The 19,129-nt window shown below is 46.4% G+C and overlaps 1 protein-coding gene across 5 annotated transcripts in view; it reads left to right on the forward strand.

Annotated features, from left to right (window-relative positions):
• The first annotated feature begins 12,443 nt into the window (after window positions 1-12,443).
• The window catches only part of sema6dl (sema domain, transmembrane domain (TM), and cytoplasmic domain, (semaphorin) 6D, like), a 35,147-nt gene continuing 28,461 nt past the window's right edge, over window positions 12,444-19,129 (forward strand). For 2 of the 5 annotated variants that reach the window (XM_045209251.1, XM_045209253.1), the window contains exon 1: window positions 12,444-12,661. The gene's annotated coding sequence lies outside the window, so the exon portion shown is untranslated. Of the gene's footprint in view, window positions 12,662-12,746; window positions 13,316-19,129 lie in introns of those variants that run through there. The other 3 variants (XM_045209254.1, XM_045209255.1, XM_045209252.1) reach the window with 2 other exon arrangements.

Genomic DNA, 19,129 nt, shown 5'->3' on the forward strand with positions numbered 1-19,129 from the left:
ACTCGTCGGCTTCTCCTCTGTCGTCCGCCATGCTATGTTTTGTTGTCTTTGCGCTGCTGCTGGCGCGTGGCGATGACGTCACGGATAGGCAGACTGAATCGAGTAATGTTTAAAGCCTTTATCATTAAAAGTGCTAAGAAAAAACATCCATATAAAGTCTGACGTGCTTAAATCCAATGGGTTATTTCCTAGTATCGATACAATCGATTTATTACATTTTAAAACGATGTTAGATTGATATATGTTGTCCAAAAGGCCAACTCGCGAGCACAGATCGATGTAGTTGGATCATAGGAATATAAATCGATACATCGATGTAGGAGATGGATCGTTACACCCCTACCTGTCACAATGGTGTATTCTAGTTTTAGTTTAGAAAGGTATTCCCATTGCTCACCTCATGTCTAGGAGTAGATGACTGTCATTTGAGCACCTATGCTTATTACAAGTTTAACCACAGTATCCTCTTCAAAACAAACAGGGCTGCATGGGGCAGTGTACCGGTGTGTAGGTGCAAGTGCAACCTAACCTGTTGAACTTTCCCTTTGCTCTCTAAACTCTAACCCACGTAGTGACAACACATACTGCCGGTTTCCAACCACCATGACTAGTAGGGGAAATCCACAACATACTGTAGGTAGCATTTCATTTGAACCTCAGCTCACAGGGTGTGCAGTAGTTGTATAGCCAAATAAGGTGAAGGAAATTATGACTTCGTTACAAAATGACTGGTTGAGCATGAGGGTGGGGGGATAAGGGGGTCTCAGGAGCACTAAACACCAGGGTGTGTCCCAAATGTGCATGGGCCCTGGTCAAAAGTAGTGCACTATATAGGGTGCCATTTGAGAGTGACAAATGGTGACCTGGGCCCAATTTCCCGATAGTGATGGAACTTTGGCTTACGAGTGTTTTAACTATGCCTCTTTCCTACAACGGTCGTAACATGCGTCTCCCAAAACACCACGCAGAGAGAACGGCCGTAACATGCGTCTCCCAAAACACCACGCAGAGAGAACGGCCGTAACATGCGTCTCCCAAAACACCACGCAGAGAGAACGGTCGTAACATGCGTCTCCCAAAACACCACGCAGAGAGAACGGTCGTAACATGCGTCTCCCAAAACACCACGCAGAGAGAACGGTCGTAACATGCGTCTCCCAAAACACCACGCAGAGAGAACGGTCGTAACATGCGTCTCCCAAAACACCACGCAGAGAGAACGGTCGTAACATGCGTCTCCCAAAACACCACGCAGAGAGAACGGCCGTAACATGCGTCTCCCAAAACACCACGCAGAGAGAACGGTCGTAACATGCGTCTCCCAAAACACCACGCAGAGAGAACGGTCGTAACATGCGTCTCCCAAAACACCACGCAGAGAGAACGGTCGTAACATGCGTCTCCCAAAACACCACGCAGAGAGAACGGTCGTAACATGCGTCTCCCAAAACACCACGCAGAGAGAACGGTCGTAACATGCGTCTCCCAAAACACCACGCAGAGAGAACGGCCGTAACATGCGTCTCCCAAAACACCACGCAGAGAGAACGGTCGTAACATGCGTCTCCCAAAACACCACGCAGAGAGAACGGTCGTAACATGCGTCTCCCAAAACACCACGCAGAGAGAACCGGTCGTAACATGCGTCTCCCAAAACACCACGCAGAGAGAACGGTCGAACATGCGTCTCCCAAAACACCACGCAGAGAGAACGGTCGTAACATGCGTCTCCCAAAACACCACGCAGAGAGACGGTCGTAACATGCGTCTCCCAAAACACCACGCAGAGAGAACGGTCGTAACATGCGTCTCCCAAAACACCACGCAGAGAGAACGGTCGTAACACGCGTCTCCCAAAACACCACGCAGAGAGAACGGTCGTAACATGCGTCTCCCAAAACACCACGCAGAGAGAACGGTCGTAACATGCGTCTCCCAAAACACCACGCAGAGAAGCAGTCGTAACATGCGTCTCCCAAAACACCACGCAGAGAGAACGGCCGTAACATGCGTCTCCCAAAACACCACGCAGAGAGAACGGTCGTAACATGCGTCTCCCAAAACACCACGCAGAGAGAACGGCCGTAACATGCGTCTCCCAAAACACCACGCAGAGAGAACGGTCGTAACATGCGTCTCCCAAAACACCACGCAGAGAGAACGGTCGCTAAGTGCGTCATTAGAGCATGTGTCGATTCTGATAGGATCGAAAGAAAGGGAGTGCTGCTCTCGGATCAGCTTTCTCCATTCAAATCTTTCCTTAACATTATAATTATTTCACAATACTGACAACGGATCAGCTCCTAGAGAGATATTTCCACCTACGGCTGCAAATATTGAGGCAGCTTATTCTAATGCTTACCCAATAAAAATGCACTAAATCACAGATTTGGCACATCAATGCGCACGTTAGGCTACACATCATGAAATATATTGAGACAAATTACAGACAGCAGCCTACAAGTAGAAAAATATAACAGAATTGATTGAATATGAAATGTATTTCGATATGACTGAAACGGGCCTATAGCCTACTCTATATATTTTAATGCAGTCATCCCGGTTTTCATTTCACTCGTCGGCTTCTCCTCTGTCGTCCGCCATGCTATGTTTTGTTGTCTTTGCGCTGCTGCTGGCGCGTGGCGATGACGTCACGGATAGGCAGACTGAATCGAGTAATGTTTAAAGCCTTTATCATTAAAAGTGCTAAGAAAAAACATCCATATAAAGTCTGACGTGCTTAAATCCAATGGGTTATTTCCTAGTATCGATACAATCGATTTATTACATTTTAAAACGATGTTAGATTGATATATGTTGTCCAAAAGGCCAACTCGCCGAGCACAGATCGATGTAGTTGGATCATAGGAATATAAATCGATACATCGATGTAGGAGATGGATCGTTACACCCCTACCTGTCACAATGGTGTATTCTAGTTTTAGTTTAGAAAGGTATTCCCATTGCTCACCTCATGTCTAGGAGTAGATGACTGTCATTTGAGCACCTATGCTTATTACAAGTTTAACCACAGTATCCTCTTCAAAACAAACAGGGCTGCATGGGGCAGTGTACCGGTGTGTAGGTGCAAGTGCAACCTAACCTGTTGAACTTTCCCTTTGCTCTCTAAACTCTAACCCACGTAGTGACAACAACACATACTGCCGGTTTCCAACCACCATGACTAGTAGGGGAAATCCACAACATACTGTAGGTAGCATTTCATTTGAACCTCAGCTCACAGGGTGTGCAGTAGTTGTATAGCCAAATAAGGTGAAGGAAATTATGACTTCGTTACAAAATGACTGGTTGAGCATGAGGGTGGGGGGATAAGGGGGTCTCAGGAGCACTAAACACCAGGGTGTGTCCCAAATGTGCATGGGCCCTGGTCAAAAGTAGTGCACTATATAGGGTGCCATTTGAGAGTGACAAATGGTGACCTGGGCCCCAATTTCCCGATAGTGATGGAACTTTGGCTTACGAGTGTTTTAACTATGCCTCTTTCCTACAACGGTCGTAACATGCGTCTCCCAAAACACCACGCAGAGAGAACGGCCGTAACATGCGTCTCCCAAAACACCACGCAGAGAGAACGGCCGTAACATGCGTCTCCCAAAACACCACGCAGAGAGAACGGTCGTAACATGCGTCTCCCAAAACACCACGCAGAGAGAACGGTCGTAACATGCGTCTCCCAAAACACCACGCAGAGAGAACGGTCGTAACATGCGTCTCCCAAAACACCACGCAGAGAGAACGGTCGTAACATGCGTCTCCCAAAACACCACGCAGAGAGAACGGTCGTAACATGCGTCTCCCAAAACACCACGCAGAGAGAACGGTCGTAACATGCGTCTCCCAAAACACCACGCAGAGAGAACGGTCGTAACATGCGTCTCCCAAAACACCACGCAGAGAGAACGGTCGTAACATGCGTCTCCCAAAACACCACGCAGAGAGAACGGCCGTAACATGCGTCTCCCAAAACACCACGCAGAGAGAACGGTCGTAACATGCGTCTCCCAAAACACCACGCAGAGAGAACGGTCGTAACATGCGTCTCCCAAAACACCACGCAGAGAGAACGGTCGTAACATGCGTCTCCCAAAACACCACGCAGAGAGAACGGTCGTAACATGCGTCTCCCAAAACACCACGCAGAGAGAACGGTCGTAACATGCGTCTCCCAAAACACCACGCAGAGAGAACGGTCGTAACATGCGTCTCCCAAAACACCACGCAGAGAGAACGGTCGTAACATGCGTCTCCCAAAACACCACGCAGAGAGAACGGTCGTAACATGCGTCTCCCAAAACACCACGCAGAGAGAACGGTCGTAACATGCGTCTCCCAAAACACCACGCAGAGAGAACGGTCGTAACATGCGTCTCCCAAAACACCACGCAGAGAGAACGGTCGTAACATGCGTCTCCCAAAACACCACGCAGAGAGAACGGCCGTAACATGCGTCTCCCAAAACACCACGCAGAGAGAACGGTCGTAACATGCGTCTCCCAAAACACCACGCAGAGAGAACGGCCGTAACATGCGTCTCCCAAAACACCACGCAGAGAGAACGGTCGTAACATGCGTCTCCCAAAACACCACGCAGAGAGAACGGTCGCTAAGTGCGTCATTAGAGCATGTGTCGATTCTGATAGGATCGAAAGAAAGGGAGTGCTGCTCTCGGATCAGCTTTCTCCATTCAAATCTTTCCTTAACATTATAATTATTTCACAATACTGACAACGGATCAGCTCCTAGAGAGATATTTCCACCTACGGCTGCAAATATTGAGGCAGCTTATTCTAATGCTTACCCAATAAAAATGCACTAAATCACAGATTTGGCACATCAATGCGCACGTTAGGCTACACATCATGAAATATATTGAGACAAATTACAGACAGCAGCCTACAAGTAGAAAAATATAACAGAATTGATTGAATATGAAATGTATTTCGATATGACTGAAACGGGCCTATAGCCTACTCTATATATTTTAATGCAGTCATCCCGGTTTTCATTTCACTCGTCGGCTTCTCCTCTGTCGTCCGCCATGCTATGTTTTGTTGTCTTTGCGCTGCTGCTGGCGCGTGGCGATGACGTCACGGATAGGCAGACTGAATCGAGTAATGTTTAAAGCCTTTATCATTAAAAGTGCTAAGAAAAAACATCCATATAAAGTCTGACGTGCTTAAATCCAATGGGTTATTTCCTAGTATCGATACAATCGATTTATTACATTTTAAAACGATGTTAGATTGATATATGTTGTCCAAAAGGCCAACTCGCCGAGCACAGATCGATGTAGTTGGATCATAGGAATATAAATCGATACATCGATGTAGGAGATGGATCGTTACACCCCTACCTGTCACAATGGTGTATTCTAGTTTTAGTTTAGAAAGGTATTCCCATTGCTCACCTCATGTCTAAGAGTAGATGACTGTCATTTGAGCACCTATGCTTATTACAAGTTTAACCACAGTATCCTCTTCAAAACAAACAGGGCTGCATGGGGCAGTGTACCGGTGTGTAGGTGCAAGTGCAACCTAACCTGTTGAACTTTCCCTTTGCTCTCTAAACTCTAACCCACGTAGTGACAACAACACATACTGCCGGTTTCCAACCACCATGACTAGTAGGGGAAATCCACAACATACTGTAGGTAGCATTTCATTTGAACCTCAGCTCACAGGGTGTGCAGTAGTTGTATAGCCAAATAAGGTGAAGGAAATTATGACTTCGTTACAAAATGACTGGTTGAGCATGAGGGTGGGGGGGATAAGGGGGGTCTCAGGAGCACTAAACACCAGGGTGTGTCCCAAATGTGCATGGGCCCTGGTCAAAAGTAGTGCACTATATAGGGTGCCATTTGAGAGTGACAAATGGTGACCTGGGCCCAATTTCCCGATAGTGATGGAACTTTGGCTTACGAGTGTTTTAACTATGCCTCTTTCCTACAACGGTCGTGAACATGCGTCTCCCAAAACACCACGCAGAGAGAACGGCCGTAACATGCGTCTCCCAAAACACCACGCAGAGAGAACGGTCGTAACATGCGTCTCCCAAAACACCACGCAGAGAGAACGGTCGTAACATGCGTCTCCCAAAACACCACGCAGAGAGAACGGTCGTAACATGCGTCTCCCAAAACACCACGCAGAGAGAACGGTCGTAACATGCGTCTCCCAAAACACCACGCAGAGAGAACGGTCGTAACATGCGTCTCCCAAAACACCACGCAGAGAGAACGGTCGTAACATGCGTCTCCCAAAACACCACGCAGAGAGAACGGCCGTAACATGCGTCTCCCAAAACACCACGCAGAGAGAACGGTCGTAACATGCGTCTCCCAAAACACCACGCAGAGAGAACGGTCGTAACATGCGTCTCCCAAAACATCATGCAGAGAGAACGGTCGTAACATGCGTCTCCCAAAACACCACGCAGAGAGAACGGTCGTAACATGCGTCTCCCAAAACACCACGCAGAGAGAGCGGTCGTAACATGCGTCTCCCAAAACACCACGCAGAGAGAACGGCCGTAACATGCGTCTCCCAAAACACCACGCAGAGAGAACGGTCGTAACATGCGTCTCCCAAAACACCACGCAGAGAGAGCGGTCGTAACATGCGTCTCCCAAAACACCACGCAGAGAGAACGGCCGTAACATGCGTCTCCCAAAACACCACGCAGAGAGAACGGTCGCTAAGTGCGTCATTAGAGCATGTGTCGATTCTGATAGGATCGAAAGAAAGGGAGTGCTGCTCTCGGATCAGCTTTCTCCATTCAAATCTTTCCTTAACATTATAATTATTTCACAATACTGACAACGGATCAGCTCCTAGAGAGATATTTCCACCTACGGCTGCAAATATTGAGGCAGCTTATTCTAATGCTTACCCAATAAAAATGCACTAAATCACAGATTTGGCACATCAATGCGCACGTTAGGCTACACATCATGAAATATATTGAGACAAATTACAGACAGCAGCCTACAAGTAGAAAAATATAACAGAATTGATTGAATATGAAATGTATTTCGATATGACTGAAACGGGCCTATAGCCTACTCTATATATTTTCATGCAGTCATCCCGGTTTTCATTTGAAGCATCTTTTTATATGTCGCTTGTTTGTATCAATTGTAAAGACATTGACAACTTTGAATTTGTAGTCAACTTTGTTCTGAATTTATTGGTGGTCACAGAGAGATGGATAAACCATGTGATTCTATGTTTATTTTGGGGGGTAATGATGTGGTTCCGTCGCTCAGTTAGTTGGTGCTGTAATAGCTTTGGATAGAAGTATCTGCTAGGTAAATGGCCATATTTCCCATGTCATATCTCAACTGCCAAACCTATAAATTCCATCTGCTATTCTGTCAGCTTAATTCCTCTCAGATTTTGGGATATCCTTTGAGTGTTCTGCAACATGTAGCCTTTTGAATGGATTAATAGTTAATATCATTTCTGTATCCCCAGCCTTGTATCATCCAGCCACTAACTCATTCTCAGCCTCTACCTCAGGCCCCAGCATCAAGGCCTAGCCCCAGCCATATACCCCAGCAGCCCTATACCCCAACCCCAGCCCCAGCATCAAACCACAGCTCAGCCCCAGCCTTGCTTCCAGACCCTACCTCAGAGCCCCATCTCCATACCCCAGTCTCTACATCAAGACCCCCAGGAATGAGCCCTAGCCCTGGGACATCTGTGGAGGCATATTCTGTCTATAGATCTGGTCGCAATGTTGGCCCCCTGGCCCAGCCCTATATACCCCCTAAGGTCATCCCACACCCCCCATAAGCCTCAGGCCCCTGCACACCCCCGACGGTCACCCCGCAAGTCTCTCCCTCCTCTCGGACACACAAGGGCTTGGAAGCACCACTTTCTCCTTTGTCATCTGTCCATCCTCCCCCACCATCCATCCATCCATTCCCACCCGACATACTGCTGTCCATCTAGCACCATCAATACGTTGATTTCTCCATTCCGCCAATATTGGACACATTGATCCATCCCTATATCCATCTTCACAATAAGGACAGATGCCTCTCCTTCCTCCATGCTGACACAGCAATCTGGGGAACAGACAGTGTACTAGACAGACAGGAGACTGACTGGTAGAGACAGACAGGAGACTGACTGGTAGAGACAGACATGGAACTGGTAGAGAGACAGACAGGGGAGAGTGAGTGAAACAGTGGAGAGAGTGAAACAGTAGAGGGTGAAACAGTAGCGAGAGTGAAACAGTGGAGAGAGTGAAACAGTGGCCAGAGAGTGAAACAGTGGAGAGAGTGAATCAGTGGCCAGAGAGTGAAACAGTGGAGAGAGTGAAACAGTGGAGAGAGTAAAACAGTAGAGGGTGAAACAGTAGCGGGAGTGAAACAGTGGAGAGAGTGAAACAGTGGAGAGAGTGAAACAGTAGAGGGTGAAACAGTAGCGGGAGTGAAACAGTGGAGAGAGTGAAACAGTGGAGAGAGTGAATCAGTGGCCAGAGAGTGAAACAGTGGAGAGAGTGAATCAGTGGCCAGAGAGACAGTATGGGATCAGACAGATCAATAGTGTAAATTAGCTCTTCTTGTAGAACCATTCACATGGAAATACCACTTTCACAGTTACTAATGGGGGCCGGAGTGTGTGAGTATGTGTGTGTTGGGGGGGCAGAGTGTGTGTGTGTGGGGAGGTGGGGGGGATAGAGTGTGTGTGGAGGGGGGTCGGGGGATAGAGTGTGTGTGAGGGGGAGGTGGGGGGGGCAGAGTGTGTGTGGAGGGGGGTGGGGGGATAGAGTGTGTGTGGAGGGGGAGGTGGGGGGGGATAGAGTGTGTGTGGGGGGGGGTGGGGGGGATAGAGTGTGTGTGGAGGGGGGAGGTGTGGGGGGGGCAGAGGGTGTGTGTGAGGGGGGGGTGGGGGGGATAGAGTGTGTGTGAGGTGGGAGGTGGGGGGATAGAGTGTGTGTGAGGGGGGAGGTGGGGGGGCAGAGTGTGTGTGGGGGGGATAGAGTGTGTGTGAGGGGAGAGGTGGGGGGGCAGAGAGTGTGTGTGTGGGGGGGTTCACATACATCTGCTAACCCTCCCTACTAACGGGTTGCAAATGGACGGCCACTGTTTGGGTAAGTGGCCCTAGAACGACTTGACACGGTCAATAAGGACTTTCACTCCCTTCCCAACCCCTATCTCTCTTTGTCTGTCTCTCTCCTCTCTCTCTCCCACTCTCTCTCTCTCTCTCTCACACACACACATACTGTACACACATAGAGAGAGAGCAAGGGAGAGACCCACACACTCAAACAAACACATACATTCTGATTCTCCAAATGTGCATCGAGAATCATCCGCTGCTTGAACACGGTATTGCAGATTTTATGAGTGACTGAAGCACGTTATATGAGTGACTGAAACATTTTACAGGAGTGACTGAAGCATGTCAAATCAAAATCAAATCAAATCAAATTGTATTTGTCACATGCGCCGAATACAACAGGTGTAGACCTTACAGTGAAATGCTTACTTACAAGCCCTTAACCAACAATGCAGTTTTAAGAAAGAATACCAAATTATTATTTTTTAAACACACTAAAAAATACTATATAAAATAATATGAAATAAAAGTAACAAATAATTAAAGAGCAGCAGTAAAAATAACAATAGCGAGGCTATATACAGGGGGTACCGGTACCGAGTCAATGTGCGGGGGCATCGGTTAGTTGAGGTAATTGAGGTATAGTCCCGTGTAGCTCAATTGGTAGAGCATGGCGTTTGCAACGCCAGGGTTGTGGGTTCTTTTCCCACGGGGGACCAGTATGAAAAAAAATGCATGCACTCACTAACTGTAAGTCGCTCTGGATAAGAGCGTCTGCTAAATGACTAAAATGTAATGTAAATGTAATATGTACATGTAGGTTATTAAAGTGACAATGCATAGATAATAAACAGAGAGTAGCAGCAGCGTAAAAGAGGGGGGGGGGGCAATGCAAATAGTCTGGGTAGCCATTTGATTAGACGTTCAGGAGTCTTATGGCTTGGGGGTAGAAGCTGTTTAGAAGCCTCTTTGACCTAGACTTGGCGCTCCGGTACCGCTTGCCGTGTGGTAGCAGAGAGAACAGTCTATGACTAGGGTGGCTGGAGTCTTTGACAATTTTTTAGGGCTTTCCTCTGACACCACCTGGTATAGAGGTCCTGGATGGCAGGAAGCTTGGCCCCAGTGATGTACTGGGCCGTACACACTACCCTCTGTAGTGCCTTGCGGTCGGAGGCCGAGCAGTTGCTATACCAGGCAGTGATGCAACCAGTCAGGATGCTCTCGATGGTGCAGCTGTAGAACCTTTTGAGGATCTAAGGACCCCATGCCAAATCTTTTCAGTCTCCTTAGGGGGAATAGGTTTTGTTGTGCCCTCTTCACGACTGTCTTGGTGTGCTTGGACCATGTTTGTTTGTTGATGATGTGGACACCAAGGAACTTGAAGCTCTCAACCTGCTCCACTACAGCCCCGTCGATGAGAATGGGGGCGTGCTCGGTCCTCTTCTTTTTCCTGTAGTCCACAATCATCTCCTTTGTCTTGATCACGTTGAGGGAGAGGTTGTTGTCCTGGCACCACACAGCCAGGTCTCTGACCTCCTCAATATAGGCTGTCTCGTCGTTCTCTGTGATCAGGTCTACCACTGTTGTGTCGTCAGCAAACTTAATGATGGTGTTGGAGTCGTGCCTGGCCATGCAGTCATGAGTGAACAGGGAGTACAGGAGGGGACTGAGCACGCAACCTGAGGGGCCCCCGTGTTGAGGATCAGCGTGGCGGATGTGTTGTTACCTACCCTTACCACCTGGGGGAGGCCAGTCAGGAAGTCCAGGATCCAGTTGCAAAGGGAGGTGTTTAGTCCCAGGGTCCTTAGCTTAGTGATGAGCTTTGAGGGCACTGTGGTGTTGAACGCTGAGCTGTAGTCAATGAATAGCATTCTCACATTGGTGTTCCTTTTGTCCAGGTGTGAAAGGGTAGTGTGGAGCGAAATAGAGATCGCATCATCTGTGGATCTGTTGGGGCGGTATGCAAATTGGTGTGGGTCTAGTGTTTCTGGGATAATGGTGTTGTGAGCCATGACTTGCCTTTCAAAGTACTTCATGGCTACATACATGAGTATTACGGGTCGGTAGTCATTTAAACAGGTTACCTTAGTGTATGAAGCATGTTACAGGAGTGACTGAAATATGTTATAGGAGTGACTGAAGCATGTTATAGGAGTGTGTGAGGCATGTTATAGGAGTGACTGAAGCATGTTATGAGTGACTGAAGCATTTTACAGGAGTGACTGAAGCATGTCATAGGAGTGAATGAAGCATGTTACAGGAGTGACTGAAATATGTTATAGGAGTGACTGAAGCATGTTATAGGAGTGTGTGAGGCATGTTATAGGAGTGACTGGAGCATGTTATAGGAGTGACTGAAGCATGTTATAGGAGTGTGTGAGGCATGTTATAGGAGTGACTGAAGCACGGGGGCCAGTATGAAAAATGTATGCACTCACTAATTGTAAGTCGCTCTGGATAAGAGCGTCTGCTAAATGACTAAAATGTCAATTGGATCACTAAAAAAAGTTATAGGAGTGACTGAAGCATCTTATAGGAATGTGTGAGCCATGTTACAGACATTGAGTCAGTGAATCCTGGGGTCTGAGTAATGTAAGGGGCTTGTGGGGGATTTCCTTCAGTTCTGATAGAATGTAACTGTATTTGTGTGTACTTCCAGTACATATCTCTGTCTGTATCTCTCCCTTCCTCTCCCCATCCACAACCCTCCTCACCCCTCGTCTCTGCCTAGCTAGCCCTCAGCAGACCACCGTTATCCCTCTGATGTGATTCTCACTGACAAACTGGGTTAATGGAACAAATTGTAAGAATTTATTACCAAAGGCCATACCAATTGTTCTGTTCAGCGTTGGGGTCTGCATTTGTGTGTGCATTGTTGTTAGATCAGGGCATTACTTACTGGTTTGTTAAAGAAACACGTTTAAATCCATCAGCATCATTGCGTGATGCACAGATTTACTGTGGGATCCATTTGTGGAATGGCAGAATGGGTAGTGCATGGAAAACTATGTCTAAGTTTCATACATACAAATGCATTTGGTCTATTGCGTTCAACAACTGCAAGGTGGTGTAGAAAAGTCATAGCATTAGGCTAGCTGTAGTATAGTATAGCAGACATGGAGTTAAAGGGTTTTAAAGATAGTTCCTTTCTCAGCAAGTCCCCCTTTCCCCCTCCGAAAACAATTCTGCTGAAAAGATTTACCAACGGGCTTCACTTACTGGCTTTGGGGGATGGGAGGAAGGATAGGGGGGGGCAAGGCAGGGTCATGGGGGAAGGTGGGGGCCTCTCTCCTCTCTTTCTTTTCTCTTTCTCTCTGGCAGGAAAGAAAGCGGTCGGGGAGGGAGAGTCGCCAGAGATGGGGGAGGGACTGAAGCGAGAGCGCGGCCTATTGGAAGACAGGCAGAGCTCTGTGTGATGGATTGACTCAGTATGGATCGAGTTACACCATTTGCCGTGCATTAGATTGTTTTTCTGGCTGCCCACTGCAAGCTAACAGCGACAAGTTGGACTATTCGTGATTTTGTGATTGTATAGCAACTAAAAAGGATAAAAAAATATCTACCCCGATGAGGTGAGTTTATTCTTTAAACCCGCAACGAGCAGCGAAAGTGTCCTTGCAAACTGAAGGGGAAAGGTTGTATTTGTTGCAGCCTGAGTCGGCTTGTAGGGCTGCCCTGCACAAGTGGTGAATGCTACAGAAATAGTTGTCGACCAGGCTATTTATACATGGGCTTTCTTCGTATTGGCTGCAGACTATATTCTCATAGTTTATGAAACATTATAATTCTGCTTGTATCTCTTATGCCTGATTTGTTCTCTATGCGCGTTCAGTGCTGAACGGAAAGCGTACTTCTCTTATTTACGTTTTCCCTCTGGTTTTAAAGTTAATAATCAAGGGGGATGAATGGGGGCGGTAATGAAGGTACGAGGGGACTGTAGCGCTATTTGATCACGGTTGAGCTTTGAAGATCAGTAAGCAGTGAGCCGGGCCCAAGGACGCAGAGAGAGAGAGAGAGGAGTCCGCGTCTCTGAATTAATGTCCGCGGTCCGCGACTGGAAAAGAGAAGTGTGGAGACCTTATGGCCCTGGGAATAAGGAATTATATACGTTTATAACTCCACCAAATGGAATTATTATAATGGATTAACATTATAGGGATATAGCCTTCATTGGGATTGTAAAGAGATCTGCCATACGCTTTCATGAATCATTTTGGAACCACAAGGTAGGTTGTTGGTGTTCATATTAAACCGTTTGAAAAGTGCTTAAATGGGTTTGTTAAATGTTTTTTTTTCTTAACATTCGTTTGGCTATAGTTTTCGTCCTATAGAGATTGGTACAGAATTCAGAATAGATGTTTGCTGACGCCACTTTCATATAACAGCACTTTATTGTTGGAGTGAATAAAGTAATTGTCTAATTAGATTATTATTCTTTCATGGATAGATGGTCAGGTAAACATGATATTTACAGAGAAGATAAGAGTTTGCTATTTTTCTAATACTGTGGCGCAGATAAGATAGATAGATATAAGATCAAATTGATGAGCCCTGATTGTTGATTTAAAGCGCAGGGGGAAAAAGCTTTTCTCACATTGTGTTGGGGGTCGTTACGGTGTACAGGCATGTAGGAAATGGGAATAAGATGTGAACTTTTACATTCTCACACAGTGGACTTTGGTACTGATCAACAGAACATGACCAGCGAAATTGCACCTTCATTGTGATTGTGAAACGGGCTATTTTATTAGGGCTTGTCCAACAGTTATTGGCGTTAGGTTGGATAGGTAGGCGACTACTTTACGCGTTATCCAATGCTTAATTTCATTTGTTGTTAGGTTGTATTTTAGTAAGATACAGGTCTAAACATGTTGGCAAATAGGGATGGTTGATTAGCCTAAATAAATCAGTGTTGCCTGTGAACTAAGCAGCCAATGTTCCGCGGTGGCAGGGAGCTTTTAGCGCCGAGCCCATCCCTGCATTAGCGGCGCAATCAATTCTCTCCTATCCCCATTACTGGTGTGTCACTCCTCTGCTCTCCCTCCCTTCTTTGTTGTCTTTCGCATTTCATGTGGAGTATAAAGGTTAGCACAGATCCATTTTGAATGCGTTCCCTCCCAGCCGGGACAATAGGTGTTGTGGAGCCGGGATGTGGCTTGGGTCCACGGGCACTAGAAAGCTTCCCCCCACGCACTCTCCCTGGCCTGCCCTGTCCGCTACGGTAAATAGCCAGATTGTCCCGCGGCTCTGGATCCCTAAACATCTGTGTTCTACTCCAGTGATAGGATGAATGGGTTAAGGTTAGGGGGAGTTGGGGTGGGGTAGTGTAGGGGTTAACGTGGGAGAATGAATGAAACGGCGCAATAGAGTCAGTTAATTGAATGACAGCCGTGGAAGGACTGTGTCGGAAGATAAGTTATTCAAGTCAATATTCACACGCTGTATGTAGTGTTTAGGAGGGCCGTGCTCCATTTAGTTCAGTTAGATAAATGCTTTTGGTAAAATGAGCAAATAATTTATGCCATTCTGATTATTATGTGACATATATAATATCACAAGTCCTAGATTTCTTTGTGTCTGAAATTATATGGAAAGTTTAATTTATTCTAAACCCATGTTTTAAGGGTAAAAGTAATCCAGTAACCTCCATTCACCCTGGACAGTAGTAGCATGTCTACATGGTCTCCAGGCTCAAATCCATCAATATACAGTGAGGGAAAAAAGTATTTGATCCCCTGCTGATTTTGTATGTTTGCCCACTGACAAAGACATGATCAGTCTATAATTTTAATGCTAGGTTTATTTGAACAGTGAGAGACAGAATAACAATAAAAAAATTCAGAAAAACACATGTCAAAAATGTTAGAAATTGATTTGCATTTTAATGAGGGGAAAAAAGTATTTGACCCCTCTGCAAAACATGACTTAGTACTTGGTGGCAAAACCCTTGTTGGCAATCACAGAGGTCAGACGTTTCTTGTAGTTGGCCACCAGGTTTGCACACATCTCAGGAGGGATTTTGTCCCACTCCACTTTGCAGATCTTCTCCAAGTCATTAAGGTTTCGAGGCTGACGTTTGGCAACTCGAACCTTCAGCTCCCTCCACAGATTTTCTATGGGATTAAGGTCTGGAGACTGGCTAGGCCACTCCAGGACCTTAATGTGCTTCTTCTTGAGCCACTCCTTTGTTGCCTTAGCCGTGTGTTTTGGGTCATTGTCATGCTGGAATACACATCCACGACCCATTTTCAATGCCCTGGCTGAGGGAAGGAGGTTCTCACCCAAGATTTGACGGTACATGGCCCCGTCCATCGTCCCTTTGATGCGGTGAAGTTGTCCTGTCCCCTTAGCAGAAAAACACCCCCAAAGCATAATGTTTCCACCTCCATGTTTGACGGTGGGGATGGTGTTCTTGGGGTCATAGGCAGCATTCCTCCTCCTCCAAACACGGCGAGTTGAGTTGATGCCAAGGCGTTTGCAATGCCAGGGTTGTGGGTTCGATTCCCACGGGGGGCCAGTATGAAATTTTTAAAAAATGTATGCACTCACTAACTGTAAGTCGCTCTAGATAAGAGCGTCTGCTAAATGACTAAAATGTAAAATGCCAAAGAGCTCGATTTTGGTCTCATCTGACCACAACACTTTCACCCATTCTCCTCTGAATCATTCAGATGTTCATTGGCAAACTTCAGACGGGCCTGTATATGTGCTTTCTTGAGGCGCTGCAGGATTTCAGTCCTTCACGGCGTAGTGTGCTTTCTTGGTTACTATGGTCCCAGCTGCCTTGAGATCATTGACAAGATCCTCCCGTGTAGTTCTGGGAACAAGATCCTCCCGTGTAGTTCTGGGCTGATTCCTCACCGTTCTCATGATCATTGCAACTCCATGAGGTGAGATCTTGCATGGAGCCCCAGGCCGAGGGAGATTTAAAGTTATTTTGTGTTTCTTCCATTTGAGAATAATCGCACCAACTGTTGTCACCTTCTCACCAAGCTGCATGGCGATGGTCTTGTAGCCCATTCCAGCCTTGTGTAGGTCTACAATCTTGTCCCTTACATCCTTGGAGAGCTCTTTGGTCTTGGCCATGGTGGAGAGTTTGGAATCTGATTGATTGATTGCTTCTGTGGACAGGTGTCTTTTATACAGGTAACAAACTGAGATTAGGAGCACTCCCTTTAAGAGTGTGCTCCTAATCTCAGCTCGTTACCTGTATAAAAGACACCTGGGAGCCAGAAATCTTTCTGATTGATAGGGGGTGAAATACTTATTTCCCTCATTAAAATGCAAATCAATTTATAACATTTTTTACATGTGTTTTTCTGGATTTTGTTGTTGTTATTCTGTCTCTCACTGTTCAAATAAACCTACCATTAAAATTATAGACTGATCATTTCATTGTCAGTGGGCAAACGTACAAAATCAGCATATATTCATGAATATGTAGGTGGTCATTTATCATATAGCAGCAACTTGAACAGTTGACTTACATTAAGTGACTTACAGTTAACACATATATTCAGTATATGACCTATGCTGGAATCAAACCCACTCTTGGTGTTGCGCCAGTACCGAACCCACAACTCTGGTGTTGCGCCAGTACCAAATCCACAACTCTGGTGTTGCGCCAGTACCAAACCCACAACTCTGGTGTTGCGCCAGTACCAAACCCACAACTCTGGTGTTGCCAGTACCAAACCCACAACTCTGGTGTTGCCAGTACCAAACCCACAACTCTGGTGTTGCCAGACCCATACCCACTCTGGTGTTGCCAGTACCAAACCAACCCCACAACTATTGTGTTGCCAGCCCCAATAGCAGCTGTGTAACTGGCAGCGTAACTATAACAGATCTGTGAACAGCAGCTGACCTCTGTTGGTTCTTCCATCTCACTGGCCAACCCCTACAAAGTCATATTGTGCTGAATGGGAAATTAACCAACTTTAACTCCTTTAATCAGGTTTGTTAATTCCAATAGTACTATCCCTAACCCCCAGAGAGTTGGGTAAGTGAAGGGCCACTACTACTAACCTCTAACCCCTAGAGAGTTGGGTCAGTGAAGGGCCACTACTACTATCCCTAACCCCCAGAGAGTTGGGTAAGTGAAGGGCCACTAGTACTATCCCTAACCCCCAGAGAGTTGGGTAAGTGAAGGGCCACTACTACTAACCTCTAACCCCTAGAGAGTTGGGTCAGTGAAGGGCCACTACTACTATCCCTAACCCCCAGAGAGTTGGGTCAGTGAAGGGCCACTAGTACTATCCCTAACCCCCAGAGAGTTGGGTAAGTGAAGGGCCACTAGTACTATCCCTAACCCCCAGAGAGTTGGGTAAGTGAAGAGCCACTAGTACTATCCCTAACCCCCAGAGAGTTGGGTCGGTGAAGGGCCACTAGTACTATCCCTAACCCCCAGAGAGTTGGGCCAGTGAAGGGCCACTACTACTAACCAAACCCCCAGAGAGTTGGGTCAGTGAAGAGCCACTAGTACTATCCCTAACCCCTAGAGAGTTGGACAGTGTTAGGGGCAGTAGCTCCATTGTACAGCCCAACCAAAAGCCTCTATTGTTCCCGTCACACCTGCAGCTCTGGCCTTTGTGCTTCACTACAGCTGAACTACCATGGAGAACAGCCTTTCTCCTCTTACAATCCACCTCTCACGAAGGTATATGGAAAAGGAGGGAAAGAGAGAGAACAGCCTTTCTCCTCTTACACCCCTCTACACACGAAGGGAAAGAAAGAGGGAGGAAAGGAGGCCATGAAGAGAGGAGGGAGGGAGGGAGGGTGTGAGGTGGCACAGCCTTCTTTCTCTGCCAACTCTCTCTGTAGCAACAAGTCAGACTCTTCAGATGTAATCCTCAGTAAACACTGAGATGACTGGCTGGTGTTGTTATTGAAGATCAGGAGAGGGAGCAGTAATGGTTTCTCTAGTCTGGTCTGATGGAGGTCTGCTAATCGTCTGGCTGCTCGGTCACACACTGATTACTTTCCCAAAGCCCTGATGAGGACAACAAAGTTATTTAGTACATCCAATTTGGCATGGCCGCACACACACACACGTACGCATGTAGTCAAGCACACACATGCACATGCACGCACGTAGTCAAGCACACACTTGCACACACACTGGGAATGCTACAAGGAATATCTTAATTTTATTCAGTGAAATCCAGTAAAAGTAATACTATCAGCTTTTACTGAGGTAAACGTGAGGTCTGAAACTAAACTTCAGTTATTTGATTTCCTCTACGTTGTGTGTGTGACTGTGTGTTTTTGGTTTTACTATCCTTGTGGGGACCAGAAGTCCTCACGAGGATACTATAAAACAAGAACAATTTTGACAAGTGGGGACAATTCGATGGTCCCCACAAGAAAAAAGTAAATTTTAGGCTTAGGGGTTAGGTTTAGGATTAGAATTAGGGTTTGGGATTAGGGTTAAGGGTTTGTAGGTTAGGTTTACGGTTAGAGGTTATGGAAAATAGGATTCTGAATGGGAATAAATTGTTTGGTCCCCACAGGTATAGTAAAACAAACGTGTGTGTGTGTAACATAGGGCTGGATGACAAACAGAGTTGCCCCTGGAGCAGCATCTATTGTTCAGTGGTGTTGTATTCACCCTGGTCACACTGATGGAGGGGTATTTACAACAACACACAGGGTGGAATGAGGGGGGTCACATTACTATAATCTTATTGTGTACCACAGTTGATTGGGCTGATTCCTCCACAGCACCAGTTGTACTGACCTGCAGGAGAGGAGACTGCTCTGGTGTTGTTTCTACAGGCAGACTGCGGAGAGAGAGAGAGAGAGAGAGAAATAACTATACATACACTATGTCCAACAATCACAGAAGCTGGACTAAATATATATATATATAATATATATATATGCAGAGAGGAAGTCATGTCCACACTGATTGCTGCTCCCAATCTGTAAGTTCTTTGTTATCCTTGTGCTAGTTAAAACGTTACGACAATATAGGTGTTGGTCAGGTTCTGTGATTGAAACACTGTAACTAGAACAAGCTTCATAAGTCAACTTGGTGC

Source organism: Coregonus clupeaformis, chromosome 29 (genome assembly GCF_020615455.1).
Source record: "Coregonus clupeaformis isolate EN_2021a chromosome 29, ASM2061545v1, whole genome shotgun sequence".
NCBI classification, from domain to species: Eukaryota; Metazoa; Chordata; class Actinopteri; order Salmoniformes; family Salmonidae; genus Coregonus; species Coregonus clupeaformis.